The 16,341-nt window shown below is 38.9% G+C and overlaps 1 pseudogene; it reads right to left on the reverse strand.

Annotated features, from left to right (window-relative positions):
• Window positions 1-6,914: 6,914 nt before the first annotated feature.
• On the reverse strand, window positions 6,915-7,815 carry LOC146488657 (uncharacterized; annotated as a pseudogene).
• Window positions 7,816-16,341: the final 8,526 nt, after the last annotated feature.

The following is a 16,341-nucleotide window of genomic DNA, read 5'->3' on the forward strand; positions in this document are numbered from 1 at the left end:
AAAACATTGCTGTACGTTTTTCTTCTTCACCTGAAATAACAGAGGTTTTGTTATTCAGATGATTCATGATGGCATTCCATACTTTTCCTCGATCAACAGTCCTTGGTTTGAAGATCCATGGTTCTGAAGCTCTGACTTCTTTTGCCAGGATCAAATTGTGAGCTTCTGTCCACTCAGTGATCGAGCTAGAAGAGAGAAAACAAAACTTTTGTTAAAATATTCCAAAGTTTTTGAGACAAATTGGAAGAACAAGATAGCATTTTGTACAAGCAAGTACTTGCAATCTAAAGTTTTAAAGTCACAAGACGTAAACATTGCGCGGAACAATGTGAATCCCAGGAAACTCACCCATTTCTTTTGCTTTTCTCTCCTACACTGTGGGCTTCGCTTGCCATCTTTCTTCTTCACTCACCCCTCCAATTTATACCTCCTCCGGTATATAAATGCATTACCATTAAAAAGGAACCTTGTACAGAAGTTCATTTTCTCCAAAAAGGGATGAAATGGAATCAAATTTAAACCTTTGCGATTTGTAGCACTACGAATGGTAAATATTTGTGTTTAATAGACTGTATTTTATTGCTTTTTTGAGAAGGGACAAGGAGAAAAACTGCACTGTTTAAGGAAAGTCTGAATAACAAACGAGTAAACCTACCCATCTGTGCTCCTCTGGGTTGTATGTCTAGATGAAAAAAAAAAGAGAGACCTGTATCTACTTTTAAGAAGTTATGCAAGCTTGAATGGGGCGCTCAAATTCTTAAACTGGCCGGAAACTCTACAAATCACAACCATTGTGTAATTTACAACAGGGGGTTTCAATGTTTCTGGTTTTGGTACTTTAAGTTTAACATGTAAGCTATTAAATAGAGATGAATAATTATCACTCACACATTATTTCTGAAAACAAAATATCAAGCAGCTGCAATTAACTCCAAAAGCGACATTTCCTCTCAGTAGAACACACAAACAACTTTGCGGTATAATTATAATCCAGTATATGTAAAATACTCTTATATAATATCTAATCTTTTTTTTTTTTGGAGAAGGGATGGTGAATTTTGCAGAGGAAAAATGGCTTTAATAGCAAGCAAGTCTTGTAATTTTAATATGTATATCGTAGTTGAGCTTCACCATGATGGCTTTTAAAAACTCGTGCAAAATTTTTTTCAATGTCTGCTCAAAAGACCTACAGAAATTTTAACCCAATTTGAACAGATTTGAACCACTCTAAGAGGCGCAATTACGATAAATTCATACAACAGTAACTTCCCCCAAATTGGCGTCACCAAGGCGCAACATGGCGGCAATGTCTCGTCTTATCAAGGTGTCTGAGCTGCTATCATCCAGAATAGCAAACGTTTCGATCATGGCCACCCTTTTTTCACCTTGTATTTGGACCGAGACAACTTGGAAATAAACCACTCTCTCATTGGCTGCGAGGGAGTTGGTGGTTGCCACATACCGCAGGGAGTTCCCTGGAGGCAGCAGGGGCTGAGTTTGTGGGTCCTGACTAAGCGGTGGCTGAGGTGTTGCACGTTTCATAGTGTAACGGACTGTGATGAGTTTTGTTCGAGCATTTATTAACTTGATGTCCCTGCTTGAGAAAATTGAAGCACACTCTTGGCCACCTCATAGCGCTCAGGTACAGACTTAGTTTTAAATTCGTTACATCTGTAAAGTGGGTGAGCTTGATTACAGCATAAGCAGGCTGGTGACTTTGGTTCTTTTTTTGTGGGTTATTCTCCCTTTGGCTGTGGGTCACCCTTGATGTACAGTGTAGAAGAATTCATAGGTGGATAGGTGTTTTGGAGGTTTACGCCTGTTAGGTGGTGGACATTTCGCTGGTTCCTCATACATTAGGAGTGTCTTGCTCTGACATGTTCTGAGAGCCATCGGTCCAGGTCAAACAAGTTAGGCCTTCCCTGACTTTCATGTTTCTGAACTTCCATCACTCACTTGGATTGCAAAAGTTCAGGGAGCTTTTGAACAGCAAGGTTCAGATTTGTCTCACTTAAGAGATCAGCAATGAATCTCTGTCTGTGAAGGGTGACGACACTTGACCTCAGTGCTTGGTACAGCTTTGTACAAGACCGGTATGATCTTGAGAGCATGGTGATGGTGTTTCCTTTAGAGCAGTAATGGCTGCACGCACAATCTTTCCAGAGTCAGCAAATCTTGCTTTGAGCATCCTAAGAGCTAATATGTAATTTGCACCATCTTCTCGAAGGAAATGGATTTCTGACTCACAGTTAGTGTTCTGGTCATGCACAATGCTTTTAAATCTTCCAATCCATGAAGGCCAGTCAAGCGGTGAGCCATAAAATTTGGGCAGTGAACGTTCCACGGCAGAAAAGCTAGAGTGGTTATGTGCTGTTAGTTGAGGCTGAGAAGGGACATTATACTCATCAAGTTGATCTATCCGAGGATCTGGAGAGGGTCCTGGAAAGTCAGGCATTAGACCCCATCTTGGGTGTGGCTGTAATAATGTTCCTGGTAAACTGGGTCTTGGTGACACAGCTTGGTTGAGTACATTCCAGCCTTGTCAAGGGGAGTTTTGTGAAACTGTTGTACTAATCTGTTTCAAGTCAGATGGGACTTGATTGGGTGCAGTTGAGCCCCTCCAAGGGGAGTTTTGTGTAGCTGGTGTACTAATTTGTTCCAGGTTAGATGGGAGCTTGTAACATGCTACAGGAGTGGAAATTGAGTCGATTACTGTTGTAACTGTTCTAGGATGAGTAAGAGGAACTTTCGGTGTAATACAACTTGTAGCTGGCACAGTGGTTAAATTGCTTGTACGGGTAGTATTATGCACTTTATTCGCAACAGTGGTTATGGGTAGTTGCATTACTGGACTAGTTCCAATTTCAATTGGCTGATGTACAGGTGGTGACGAGATCTGAACAACTGTGGTTTGAACTACTGGGGCATCACTCTTGGAGTTGTCATGGCTAAGTAATTTGTCAACATTCTCTTTTGAAGATTTCAAGGGTTCTGGAACTGACATTTCATTCACGTCTTTCACGAATTTGGCCTCCAACATAGCTCTTTCGGCATAATACATCTCAATATTGTCAAAAAAAAATTACAAACAGGGGCAAGGGTTGCCTCCATCCAATACTCTGGTTCATTGTCATTGGGATTCAGCTCAAACAAGGCTTGATTAATATTCTCTAATTGAGACAGCTTTCTCAAGGTCTAACTTCAATGAAGGAAGTGTTTGCTAATTTGACGATTTATCTAATTGACAAACCTTGATGTGTGTGCTTTCTTTCCAAGCTGAGTTCCTCGAATTTTCCGAGCTTCTTCATGAGCCATATTATCCCTTGTTTCAACGACTTAATCTCGTGTGTTTGTCTTCATGCAAGTAATCTTCAGGAAATCAGTCAGGGCCTGGTTGTTTATCCCACAGCGAACCATTTGATTTGGCCATCTCGCTCGTTTAGGACAGTACTTCCAGTGAAACAGTGACTGACTGTCATTTTCGGTAGAGTTTGCACCCTCATCACTTCAATCAATATCACTTTCCATCATGGCTCTACAATCAGATTGAAGCAGGACAAAACAAGTGTTAAGAGTCATGTTTAATAACATGAGGCATTAACACGATAGGTTTGTACATGCATTCATCCTCTTCAAAAAAAAAATGATTATAAGCTTCAAGTGGTGAAAATGCAAGAAATTCAAGGCAAAAAAAATGAAGTCTATTCCTGGCAATTTAGAACCTCGCTGTTAAACGCTATTTCAGTCATTGTTCTCAAAATGTACAGAACAAAACTTTGAAGCACTTTTTGTATTTGGCACATGTATAATTCGAGTATCTAACTTTAAGTAAAAGTTGACATGAAAATTTATTTCTTTACTCTGTTTCTCTGTCTGAGTTGTCAACATTGGAGTCCTCTGAGGGTTTTGGTACCTTGCTTGAACATCCCGCCTCTGAGGCTTTAGGTGCTCCCCTTCTCTTAATGGTCTGTGTAAATTTTAACACTGACTACATTTGTGTGTCTTTCTTCACTCTTGAAGACTTCCCTTTACATAGATCAAAATGGGCTAGAAGAAAAAAACGCAAAGAAAGTTTATATCGTTTGCCATCGTCTAAAACCAGACTATTGGCAACATCAAAATGTAAGTACCCTTGTACAATCATGAAATAAAACAAATACCCATACCTACTCTAAACTTTTTTATGATTCCGGCATGTCTTCGGTCAACATCAACTTGTCTTTCCACTCCACATACGCCACATTTTACGTGATATGGCCATGTAATTATTTGTCCTTTGTGCTTAACAGTCGTTTTTGTTGAGGAAACAACGACTTAGCTTCTTCAAGTTTATGCAGCTCTGCAAATCAAATATGAATAATCACGAAGATGCCATAATTTTACAGACTAGACTATAAATTCTTACTGGGTCTGCCCTGGCGTCATCAGTGGGACATTAGTGATTTACCCTAATTTAGTTCTTGAACTTGTTCATCCAAAAGAACTTTAGATGGTACTTTCTGTGACTTCTGTGGAATGTTAGCCAGTACGCCACCGATTATTTCGGTGGTTTTGACGCCAATGACGAATGTTGGAACTTTCTTGCCAACAGCAACTTAACTGGGTGAATAATAACTACAATGAAAGTAAGTAATTAAGACAATTAGTATGATATGTTAAAGGGACAGTATCACGCTATTTTTAGTAACACACTGAAAAACGGAAAGACGCTATTTGGTTGATAACAGCCAAAATATAATGACAAAATTCCATTAAAAGACGATCAGAATGCAAAGAAGCTATCCACAGACATTTTCACCGGCAGATGACCAATATAGAGAGGGGTTCAAATTTCAAAACGTCTGACGGACGTTTTCAAATTTTGCTGTTGTAATGCACTAAAAATCGCTGGTTGTACTATATATTGGTTCAACCTTTCATCTTAGAATCACTATTTGCGTTCGACAAAGGAAGAACGCTTCCTAATCTTCTGGGTTACCTGTGATCGTGTAGGTGTCCTGTGCACGTAAGGCGAAAGCTGACCCGTGTTTTTTCGTTCGATCAGCCGGCAGTTCACCTTTTCAGCGCCAATTTGAATGATGTCACAATTTTGGTTGCGCAAATCATTTAGCCTCGTGTTTCGCTGGAGTTTGTGTAAAGCGGCCAGCAGACTGTGTTCGTCTCACAATTCAAGTTTAGAGGTTTTGTTTCTTTCACTCTTGGACGAACAAGAACATATACGGGATCATTTGCGATGAACAATACGGTAGCACACAGTTTTTCTCTCTCTGAATTCATAAGGTTCCTATAATAATTTTTAATGCTTGTACAAGGCTTTCAATATGCTAATTAGATCGGAACATTCAAAATGTTTATTGCTTCATAGCGGTGGGATTTTCGGGTAGAGTAAGCTTACATCCAAATTTTCGTGTAGAGTATCAAAAATATCTTTCTTGTTGCAAGTAAAGAGTAGTAGCAAGTAAAAGCAAATAGTGTACTGTCTCAGTAACATTTTCATCTCTCTGAATTGTTGAGGTTTCGAGCAATAGATTTTTATACTTTTGTCTGAGATCAAGACTGTCAAACTCAAATATGTTTATCACTTCCTTGAGGCGGAAATTTCGCGTAAAGTATAAAAAATACTTATCTAGTAGCTAATAAAAAGTAAGAGTTAGTAGCAAATGGAAATATATAGTCGATCGCCTGCGGTAGTATTTTTATTTCTGTTAGATTTTTATGCTTGTACATGCGCATTTGGTTATCTGAGATCAAGACTTTCAATATGCTAATTAGATCTCCACATTCAAAATGTTTATCACTTCATAGCAGCGCGCGGGATTTTCGCATAGAGTATAAGAAATACCTTGAAATCTTGTTGTTAGTAAATAGTAGTAGCAAGTAGAAATAAAAGTATACCGTGTTGTGTTAAAGTACGTTCTTCAATGATTAAAGACGTTACGAAAATATTTTACAAATATCATGCAACCTTAGTCATAATTTTTCTCTGTCAGATCTGTCACGTCCTCGGGTTTGCCCCTAATCTCGTAATCCCTCATGCTCCAGATGTTTCTTCACCCGTAAAGTTAAGATTTGTATTTGCCCATTAACTTTGCTTTATTCAGGCTGGGTAACCAGCAGTAAAACTGTGGTTATTAATTTGGAAAGGAAACTTCAAATATTCTGTGAAGATTATGATTATTGCAATAAAGAAAAGTTGCGTAAAGAATAAAACGAACGAAATAAGTCAAATTAAAACGAACAGGAAAGGGCCCACCATACCTAAGTTTTGTTCTATGTAAGGAATCGAACGCCCTCCAATAATCTGTGATTACTACTAGTAATATTTCTTTAAATTAGGGATTCAGGCTCGATAGTCTGAAAATGGTCATTTTTGTAGCATTTACATGGCCAATGAGATCCTCGCTACAAAGATCAAGGTTACATCACTGAATGTAGCATAGCTTAACGTTTCCAGTTCTGAAGTTTGACATGAATTCCTTACATTCCAGAGGAGACAGCCTCAAATCTGACCACACCCATTTCCGCACCTCTTAAAATAAGGGATATTGGGAACCAAATATCTCAGCTAAGAAACATAGTTTATCTATCAATTTCTCAGTGTAAGCTTATGATGTCTGTAACTGTGAAATGAGCCACTTTCATGCCAATACTTAAAAAAAAATCAAAATTTATGACCATCTACACAAACATGAAAAATTTACCTTGGATTACTTGAGGTTCACAGCCATTAACTCATATAACACTGGTCATGTTAACACAAAAGTAGCTCATTTCACAGCTCTTACTATCTTAAAGACACTCTGAAAATTTCAAATCATTTGCTGAAATACTTTTTTTTAAAGAGCGTTCCCAGTGTTCAAAATTGTCAAGTTGGTAAACTAAATTAGAAACAGAAATGGAATGTTCTAACACATTTAGAAGGCTCCAGACACATAGGATGGTCCTTCATTTGCTTCTAAAGAATCAATGTATCCTTTTTCCATTTCCTTAGCTGTTTTCGCCATTTCTTGGCAGGCTCCCCACTCTTTCTACGAAAATGGTGAATCCGGTCAGTGTCCAGTTTTCTACAAGGTTTCACACAGTGGACTCCAGGCACAATTCCAAGCTGTTTTAAAACTGAAAGCAAGGACACTGAACCATCATTGAAATGGACTACTCCCAAAAAGGTTGCTGTTTCAACTGTAGGCAAACTTGAGTGTGTCTCTTTGGTAGCACGTTGCCAAATCAGTCTATTGATACTCTCATTTTGGTTTTGTGTGCCCCCATGCATGCATCTTCACAGGAGACTCTCCTCACTGAGGGCTTCAAAAGTTGGCAGAATGACATTTGCTACAGCCTCTGGTATTGGGTCTTTGTGTACGTAGTCAGAAGTTCCTTTTGCAATGTCCCTTTGAAACCCACACCAGGAATTCTCTCCCTCCGGGCAGAGGTCGTGATCTGGATTGTCGTCAGTTGATTTACCGTGATGCCAAATGGCCATAACTGCAGTCTGCATTGCTCTGATGCTATGGGTGTTTTGCCTGATGGCCTTTCCAAAATAAACTTGCAGTTTGTCTATGCGGTTTTCTGTCAGCCTCCCTCTGCCGCCAGCTGGTTTGCCATCCTCTAAAGGACTCTCGCCCAGTCTCTTTTTCAATGACCGAAGGCGTGAACCCAACCGCTTCTGGACATGGCCCACACATTCAACATTGCCATACACAGCCTCTTGAAGTAAGAGTTTGTGCGACTTGCTGTCGCCATCTCCAAGGAATTCCACATTTCGCATTCCATAGTTTTCAACGGACGTAAAATGTTTAGCAATCCGGTGGCATCCATTGATCCAGACGACCCTATAAAATTTGCATGGCATTGATGTTGATGTTTCTCCCACCACTTTTCAAATTCTGGTGATCTCTCTTTACCCATCCACAGCACACACTGCTTGCATTCTTTCGACATTACCTCAGAGTCTAAAGCCTTGCCTGTGACTGTCGACATTGCTGTCACTACTCCATACGATGACAAAAACCCTCTCTTTCTCCATGTTCCATCTCCTGACACTGCAATATCATAGAGGCTTTCTCCGTTTGGCTCGTAAAACTCTTTCACTTCACTGGCAGCTCTAGACATGCTCTCTTTAGCAACAGATTCAGTTGCAACTCGCAGCGCTTTCACATGATCACGGTACGAGTTCTTGTTCAAAGGAGGTAACGTGTTCATGACGCATGTAAACTTTGCAAGTCCTTGGTGACCCACACCAATGTTTCTCATAGCTAAAACCACTCTTCTGTTGACCTCGAAAGCTTGTTTATTGGGTACTTTAGCAGAAGTATAGAATGAATGAGAAAAGGAACATTTCCCGTTGGTACACTTCAAAATAAGAAGGGAAGCTAAGCCCATCTTAGACTCTTCATCCTCTTCAAGAGAAAGAGTTCCCCTTTTGCAGGAAGGGCATTGCAACAATTCGAATACCAAGGCAACGACACAGATGTCAACAAATCTAAAACCTTGTAGATTTTACCTTCACTTTCACTGATTTTGTCTGCAGAATCATCCACCTGCGTCTCCATTTTACGCTGTGAAGCTGGCAACGACGTGAAATTTTCGAATTTCACACCTTCGGCATCTCCACTCGACTCGTCGATTTTCTCGGTCGATTCTTCTCAAACTGGAACAGTTTCGGTTGAAGAATAATTATTCTTCTTCGTGTGCTGGTTACCAGTAAATCTTCTCTTTTTCCTTTTTCGACTGTGAACTTTCGTTGGAGGCATGTTTTCGCTGAAAAGATTTCACCACCAAATTGTAAACACTCGCTCTCCGTCACAAACACGTTTTTCTCCTGCAAACTACACCATGTGATTGAAACGAAATGTCCCCTATCTACACAAACTTGTTACCAGTCTCCGATATAGCTCAGGATAGATTCAGACTATTATATTATATTGGTTTCCATGGTTACCAAACACTAAGTAGATAAAATTCTGAAATTTATGTAAAATCATAGACAATTTGGCAAACAAACCTAGCTTTTATGAAAGTACAATGGCCAAAGATGTCTTAAACGCAAAATCAAAATATGCAAAAAGTTTTCGATTTTCAGACTATCTAGCCACCTTGAATAAACACAGTGTTCAAAGTTTAAATTTAGTGAATTTTGGCCAAAAATCATATCTCCCATCTCCCATGATACTGTCCCTTTAAGCCAACGTGTAAAGTGTGTATCACTTAACACACAGCAGAAAATTCGAGCCGAGAACAACAGCCATTTCAGTGAGTGTGAAATTAGCTCCTTCCTAGGAGCCACGATTTCATGATATATATAAAAATATATATTTATAAATATACTGGTACTCACTTAACAGCTTATCAACGCCAATTAATATCGAGGGAATTTCAAGTTCCAACTGTTTGTCAGTGTCAATCGTGTATCTTTCCTGGTGTCCGGATATACGAGAACCCCTATTAAGTTTGACAGCAATATTCTCGCCTAAACCAAGCTCTTTAGCAGTCAAATCCAATGCAGCAAATGCACTAAATAAGACAAGAAAAAAAAAGAGAAACCTCTCTCTATCAATTTATTTGCCTCTGATTTGCCTGCTATCAGTTTGTTAAATAGTGGAATGAATGGGAAAAATTACCGCTTATGGTTTCAGAGCTTTACTGGACTTTTCTTTGTGTCAGAATCTACTTGGCAGCGAAATTTATTCTTTTGTATGAAGTCGTCACCTTTGGCTCCTTCGTTGTAAAAGAAGGCAACGCATTCTATGGTTTTCAACTCCATGACTCTGACCATTACTTATATTTACACTGCAACACAAATTAGACAAGCGACAACTGGTCACAACTGAATGAAACCAGTGTCGGTACTGGCATGTGCCCATGCATTCATGATGATTTGATCTTTGACCAAAGATCTGAAAGATGAGAGGGTCCACACGGGTAGGAGGCAACTTTCATCATGGCCATCAGGGACCCGTCACGCTTAAGTGCGTTACTATTTGTATTCATTTTCTCTATTGTGTGACATCCGCACATAAAAGAGAGAAAGTGAGATTTCTGGGGGAGCGTTGTGATCCCTAATACGAACTTCCTAACGACCAAAATCAAAAATCCAGGTCCAAAAACTGGATGAAACCGCAATCTGCTGTGATTACAGCATCCTCAGATCCGTTGAAATTTCGCTCTGAATCCAGAATCAAGGCTAAAATATTTACCAAAGCCGCCGATCCGTAGACCTATTCATCCCCCTCTTTCAGGCATCTGGAAGGCCACCAAAGTGTTGCTCAAGGATTTGGTGGTTCGTTGTGCTGGATTGAGGGACTGTTGTCCAGGAGAATCAGTTTCTTCTGAGTCGTCTTGTCCAAAGATCTCTTCAATCGAACAGGATGAGGCATTATCCGATAGGGCGCTGTCCACTGGTTCTTGGAAGAGTTCATCCATCTTTGCGCTCAGTGCTGGACGGCCGGTGATGTGCCCTGCACTCTGGCGATTTGAAGCAAGGCGAGGCACTCTTCACTGGTAAGATTTTCCTTTCTTCCCATGCGATGTATGGTCTCAAGTGCAGACTGAGCTGGTGGGCCCCGACAGGGCTCTCTTGAGTCAGGAGAGGAGCTGCCCTTTATAGCCAGTCATCGGGAGGTTCAGGGCCTGAAGGTGAAACTGCAGGACAGCGTTTGAAAGTACTGAGATCTTTGCATTGGGTGGATGAGCGATTAGTGTTCGAAGCAGCGTGAGGACAACCGTGGTGAAAAATGTTTGACAAATTGACAAGATACTGACTACACTGCACAACAGAACTGCAAATTGAAGTTTGAACAGTTTGCTTGGGCTTTAATAGCTAGACAATGTCTGCTTACTTAGCCAGTAGTTTAAGCTGTGCTATACAGCAGCTTGGCTTTACAGGTGTACTTTTCAAGAAATGAATGTGACATTAATACTTTCGGTCGATGCATATGTTACACTATGCTAAGGACAACGAAGCCCTCGTGTTGTGAGCTAAGCTACAACAAAACTACTAGTTCCATTGATAACCATGCGCCTTGAATGGCTCACTAAGAAGAGTAAAGAGTAACTCTCAAGAGTCATGTTCCATTAACAATATTTTACTGATCTGTCAGTAAAATCTATTTTAACTTTTTTGCGTCTGGTAAACTTGTCTCTCCTGATGGAAAGAAGGTTGCATCCTAGGTATTTTTGTCCATTCCCCACGAGATGACGGTGACTTTCTGTCTATAACCACATGCACCAGTAAAGTGCTGGAGCAACCTCACTCAGCAAGGCTACTCGGTTCAGACATTGATAGTACTATTTCCTTTCCAGACCACATTGAAAGACTGTACAAAAAGCTGTTGCAAAAGAATTGGTGTTCTGAACAAAATTAAGTATTTTTTACCTTTAGAGCAAAGAATGTTGTATTACAGTGGCCTGATCAAACCTATTTGTCAAACCTATTTTTTGCCAGGCCACCCTTCTTATCTGTCTCTACATCAAGTAGAAAAGTGCAATCAGCTGCTATTATTTAACAAAGAGATTTCACTTTGCTGTGCGTGTTTGGTTTACTGATGTTGCCATGTCTTAACAAGAACATACGCATCACACAGGTCGGAGTAACTGAATTTTACTGAACATTTCACTTTCTTTATACAGTCAATCATAGGCCCATCTAATCAAGGTTTCAATCAAGTTAACGTACTTGGCATAATACCAGATTACAACATATGCTGAATTTCCTGTGTGGTTTTCTACTAATGGAGGGATTAATTACGATTAGCGTTGATGTTTATTTCTTATATTGAGCAGTCTAACATGCAATAAATATATGATCGAATGCGCATTACAACATTAAAATCTTAAAGTAATTGTGATTAAGCTGCGGCATGATACTGGAGCACGTATTTGAACACCCCCACCTTCTCCATAATCATGCATAAACAGAATGAATATACAAAATGAATAACTATTTCCCCATAATAAAAGTCCTAAACTGTTCTAGTTTAGTTTTCGTTGCTGGCTTTGTAGATATGTCAGCTACATTGTCCTTCTTGGGACATATTCTAACTTTACAGTTTCCCTTGTATATCAGTTCTTATAAAATGGTATTTTATGTCAATGTGCTCTGACCTCTGATGATTAACAAGGTACTTAGCTAAATTAATTGTCCCCTGATTGTCTATATGAATAAGAACATCATCTGTCTCAATGTTCATATCTCTACAAAAGAAACTTATACTCTTGTACAGCACTAGCTAGCGAAATGTATTCCACTTCACAAGTAGATTAAGCTACAGTTTGCTAATTATGGCCTTTCCAAAGATCAAAGGACCGTTCTCTGACAGCTGAAAATTATACCCAGTAATACTGCTTACCCTTTAGTGGTAACAAGGTGGCTTAATCCAGGCATTTAACACAGAACAAACGGAAATATAAAACCATTGTACAGTAACACGTGTAAAATTATTAAATTGAATGGCACTGCTCACAGTCTACATGTGTTATTTACCAAGCTTGTTTGGTCAATATGGGTGGATATTGGTCAAGGTCTTTTTTGTGTGTTTTTACGGCCCAAGACAAAGTTGAGGTTGACAGAAATGCAAATACTCAAACACATCATGGAACATGCGTAAAATGTCCACTGCATGGGAGGTTTTGAAAACTGGGAGATTATCCATAAAAAATGGAGAACACAAAACTTTACAACCACCAAAAAATGAGAGGCATTGTACAGAGCCAGGCTAATAATATTTCTACAAGTCTACATCTCAAACAACATTCAGACAAATTGTTATAACCTGAAGAAATTATTTTATTATTCATTAGTAGGAGAGAAATGCACTTACGAGGGTAACTAACCCGAATGCGTTTTCTCTCGATAGGGGATTTCTTGTCGCTGTCACTAGAAAGTACTGTCAATGTTAGTTGGGATGGCTCGCAGCATTCTATACTGTTGTTGTCGGGCAAGAGTTGAAAGCTGTCAACAAGATCTTCGCAGTTGTCTTTCAAAGTCGATACTAACAACCCGCCCTGGGGAGATTTCTTGTAAGCTTTTGGCGAAGGAAGATAATCCTGAGCAGGATTCAAAGCCATCTTGCTAGCATGAGAAGCCAATGCAAACAGAGGATTTACCTTGTATTGCTTACAGGCAGCTACAGCATTAGAATTATAGTTTTGAAAACCATATCTTCAAATAATGGGTTCAAAACAGTTGCAATGTACTATCCAAAACAAAATAATACAGTATCAACAATAGGACGTGTGAAGAGTTTTGATAAATATTACAAGTATATTACCCATCATTTTAATTATGAAACTTGATGCGTCAGTCACAACTTCCTTCAAATTGATAACATTCTTCATATTCATTATTGCACGCTTAAGGGCCTCTTTTTCCATGCATGGAGACTTGCCTCCAACTTCCCGTTTGTCAAGGCACTCCAAATGAATAACAAAATCTTGCATGGCATTTGTCACCATGACAAAGTATGTGAGATACTTTGCAGAGTGACCTGGAGAATCACTCTGCCCATCTCCACTCACGATGACGTCCAAACTGCCAATTAGGAAAATGATATTTGAACGAAGCCACTGCCACCACTCATCAATTGCAGGGACATAGTAAAACTTCTGAGCACGAAAGAAGGAGGCCTTTGAAGAACAGGACAAGCCTAAGAAATTGCTCATCAGTTCCACCTTGGTAAAGTTGTTGCCAGATAACAGGATTTCCGCAGAGAATTGAAGATTGTTGGCATACATCCCACTGTATTTCTCTGAGGAACTCCTCTTGCCTTTGTGACCATTTGTACATGTCCACCATATCTCCTGTGTACAACCAATAATCTTTGACTTAACTGTACACCTCCCACAACAGCCAGGCTCCTGACATCTGCCCTTGAACAATTCAAGAATCTTCTCCTCTGAAACCACAAACTTTTTGTCAGTTGTCCGTGCCAGCTCTTCTGTATGGTCATAAATTTCTTCTGCCCGTGAAAACTGTCGTCCTGGCCCAACAGGGTACTTGCAAAACAGTGGTTCATCATTGTGATCCTGACTGCAGTCTTCTACCTCTCTTTCACTGGAAGCAAAAAAAAAAAAAAAATCAGTCCCTTTGGTTCTGGCATTAAAGATCTCCACTTTCTGATTGTTTAGCTATTTTTAAATTTTTTGATATTGTGAAATCATTTTTTAGGTAATTTTATTTTATTTCATTTTTAATTTGCAGGGCCCCACTGAAAACCGCCAAGGTGAGTGGGCTGCCTGGATAATCATTATTATTATTATTATTATTATTATTATTATTATTATTATTATTATTATTATTATTATTATTATCAGAGTTATGCATATGGGTTATTGACCAAGTACAGGCAGCTCCATCCATAAAGTAAAATAGTGATTCTGAGGATAACACTTTATACATTGAATTGATCTAGATTTTTTCTTACATTAGGTGTAATCAAAGGTGAGTATATTTAATTTGTAAACACAATTACCTAACAATCTCCTCTAGCTCTTCATCACCAAGTTCATCATCCTCATTGTCTTCATTTTCCTCTTCAATGTCACTTTGATCACTGCCACTCTCACTACTGGAACTGGAGCTGCTTGCATCATTATCACTACGGTCCTCCAACAAATGACAGAAAATTCTGAAGGCTACAGAGAGCAAAGGCAAAAATTTAAAAACAAATTTGTCATGTGAAAAGACAAAAATCAACAGATGATAACAGGAAAACAGTTCAATCAAGTTATAATGTGCACCTTATTTGAGTATGAGGATGCAATAAATTATTTACCTAAAGTGTTGCTAGTAAAATATTTTGGACAACTTGAGATTTTTGCAACCCATTGAACTTTAAAAGTGGAATTTGTGCAGTAAAAACTGATGACATAAATAGCTTCAAATTGACCTAACCATGCTGATTGAAACGTGTGGCAAGTCTCTGAAATGTAAAATAAAACTCTAAACAGTATGTTATAAAGTAAACACCAAAGAAAACATACTTAGTTTCACTTAATTCTTCTTTGTTGCTTTTGACAGTTTCATCAATGACATTGCCGTCATCAGACTGGAAGTTTTTGCCAGGAGACATTATGACTGACCCATCCAAAATTTCATAACTTTGACTTTCGTCACAGTCGTCTGTGAAGCCTTTGTGGGGTTCATCATCTTTATCACCATCAAATGAATTTTCCACAAGCGAACCTGTCACATCCACAAGACTACAACTCTTGTTGCTGAAAGAAAAATTGAAAATATTTTTTAACATAATTAGAAAATATTATGTGAATGATCATTAGTCAAGTTCCAATATTATTGTAGTGACACTGGAAAACATTAATTACAGTACATAGGAAATTTTTACACATGCTAATATTTCTGGGTCTGAAAATATACAAATGAAAACCTATTACTAGCAAGTGGAAAAATTTTGTAACCATCTTCAAGTGATTGCAACACCCACAAATTGCACAAGCTGTCCTAGACCAAAGAACCACACAAGGACATGTGGGTCAACTTCAAACTTACCCCCACCCTCTACACCCCTATCTACATAAAATAGCAATTTTCTGTTTACAAAAAAGAAGGATTCCATTGATTATTTACAAATGCATTCTGAAAGTACAGTGGAAATATGCAAACTACATTTCGGGATAAAAGATCTGTAATTTATGCTTTATACGTAACAGGGTAGGGTAAAAAATGTTTTCTTCGGTTTAGGAATTACATTGACTGACGTTTTGACAACCTGACTCAGATGGCAACTGTCATTCAGGTTGTCAGTGTCAATCAATGTCATCTCAAGCAGTCCTCAGGAATACCCTCACCCAGACAATCAACTTTTACTAACCTATGACTCCTGGGTTCAAATCATTTACAAAACCAATGATTGTTGCCAACAACATAAGGGGACAGTTCATGCGAGAAGTGGCACCTCCGTTTTCTATCCGGATTTGGGGTTGAAGTAATTGGAACTAGAATAAATTTAGCATATATCAGCATACCACTTACAGACAAGAGGATGACCGAAATTGTAGTAGTTAGCAAAACACGTGTGTTTGTTTACCAGATGATGAAGCAGCGGTCTTTCTTTTCAGCTGTTTTGTTGCACTTTCCTTCCTTGTTCAACCTTCCTTCCTTCCTTGTTCAACCTAAAACAGAACAACTCTTGTAAATTAAAATCCTTAATAAAAGCATGCAAATTAAACGCAGTTCTCAGGAAGGAATCAGTGCGTGATAACAACACATAATGGGCTAAAGAAATCTTAGTTATCTTTGTTAAAAAAAATGGGAAATTACAGCAATTGGACTTCAATTCCGCAAGCAAACAAAAGCAACGGAGAAATTATTGAAATATACAGTACTAC

This window comes from Pavona decussata, unplaced genomic scaffold (assembly GCF_977016875.1).
Source record: "Pavona decussata unplaced genomic scaffold, jaPavDecu1.1 SCAFFOLD_9, whole genome shotgun sequence".
In the NCBI taxonomy this organism is placed as follows: domain Eukaryota; kingdom Metazoa; phylum Cnidaria; class Anthozoa; order Scleractinia; family Agariciidae; genus Pavona; species Pavona decussata.